This window comes from Etheostoma cragini, unplaced genomic scaffold (genome assembly GCF_013103735.1).
Source record: "Etheostoma cragini isolate CJK2018 unplaced genomic scaffold, CSU_Ecrag_1.0 ScbMSFa_2655, whole genome shotgun sequence".
Lineage (NCBI taxonomy): Eukaryota > Metazoa > Chordata > Actinopteri > Perciformes > Percidae > Etheostoma > Etheostoma cragini.
Genome location: NW_023266840.1, coordinates 2,275 through 3,996, shown reverse-complemented (window position 1 = coordinate 3,996; position 1,722 = coordinate 2,275). Strand labels below are relative to the sequence as shown.

The 1,722-nt window shown below is 32.2% G+C and overlaps 1 long non-coding RNA gene across 1 annotated transcript in view; it reads left to right on the top strand.

Moving 5' to 3' along the window:
- Nucleotides 1–55: 55 nt before the first annotated feature.
- Nucleotides 56–1,722, top strand: part of LOC117940518 — a 3,629-nt gene continuing 1,962 nt past the window's right edge. Inside the window, exon 1 of the long non-coding RNA XR_004655770.1 lies at nucleotides 56–163. This is a non-coding gene — a long non-coding RNA (uncharacterized LOC117940518). The remainder of the gene's footprint in view (nucleotides 164–1,722) is intronic.

The window sequence follows — 1,722 nt, the reverse complement described above, 5'->3', positions numbered from 1 at the left end:
TGTGTGTGTGTGTGTGTGTGTGTGTGTGTGTGTGTGTGTGTGTGTGTGTGTGTGTGTGTGTGTGTGTGTGTGTAAGGCGGAGGCGAGGCTGGCGGCGAAGCGAGCAGCGAGAGCCGAGGCCCGAGACATCAGGATGAAGGAGCTGGAGCGGCAACAGAAAGAGGTGAGGAGGCTTTTATTGTGAAAATCCCTTTTATACCAATCCCATCACATGACATGATTGGCTCTTTAAGGCTCAATAAGTCAACTGTATTGATAGACTGGATCACACGCAGATGGTCGGGGGGGTGTGTGTGGGGGGTGGGGGGTGAGTTAAGGGGGTCAAAGGTCACGGTGATGTGGTCAGTCAGCGAGCAGCGTCAACATGTTCGGATCGAGCTATTTTTCTCTGGTGAGTAATTTTATTTTTGTTGTTGACTTCCCTTAAAAATTGAACATTAATACTTTTGTTGACGCTTTCTTTTGATCTTTTTAATGTTTTCTTGCGGTTTTGATGCTTTTTTTCTAACGTTTGTCACTTTTTTGGACCTTTAACCCTCATGTTGTCCCCCCATCGTCCGTTATCTTTTCTTTTTGATGTTTGTTTCTTTCGACACTTTTTATAATTCATAGCCAAATTTTGACATTACATTAAACATCATATTTTAGATTTGACAAAAACATATTTTTTTGCACTTTTTGTCTTTTTTTTGTCATTTCTTCCGAAGGTTTTGGTCACTATTTAAAAATGTAAAATGCCATAAATTGAATAAACCAACCAGAGTTCAGTGAAAGTGAGGATTCATTTTACCTGGAGAATATCGGATGGCATGCATGGAGTTTTTAGGGAATTTGGTTGAAAGAAAGCTGAGTTTGTGATATTAAAAATTAAAGAAACGGGTCAAATTGGACCCGAGGACGACACGAGGGTTAACGCTGTTTTGGGGAATTAAAACGAACATTTTCACAAAATATGGAAACATGAGGGTTAAAACAGCTTCTTCTTTTTTGATGTTTTGGATTTATTTCTAATGTTCTTTGGTTGTAAAGTGGACGTTTTCGGGGTTAATTGTCTCTGTTTTCAGACTTTTTCAACAACAAATCTGAGCAAAGAGCTGATTAATCGATCTGTAGATGTAATATTTGAGTTTACATCTGAATTAATAATTATTAATAATATATTAATAATAATAATCCCGTTAACTCAGCTGTGATGATGTAATCTGTTTTCACCTGAACACACACCTGTTTCGTCCTATTTTACTTATTTGTGCATTTAATTCATTTTCTCTTATTTTTTTATAAATATGTATTTTTATTTCAGTTTTTCAGCATTTATTTCTTATTGTATTTGTTTATTTAATTTTTTAATTTACTTATTTGTGCGTTAATTAATTATCCGTTTATATATGCATATATTTCATTTTTAATTTTTATTATTTTTTATTTATTGTATTTCTTATTTGAAATGTTGTTTTTATTTTACTTACTTTTTACACAAATATTTTTGAATATTTAATTATTCATGTCTTTATTTTTTAATAGTTTTTCGTGCATTTGTTTAATTTAATCTTCTATTTATTCTTTTTATTTTTCTTATTTTACGTATTTATTCAGTTATTTTATTATCATGTAACTTATTTTTTTCTTATCTTACTTGTTTTTAATTATATTTAAATTACATTTCTTTGTCGTTGTAATTAATTTTTTTTAGAATTTATTTATTTGTCTCTTCCGTGTCGG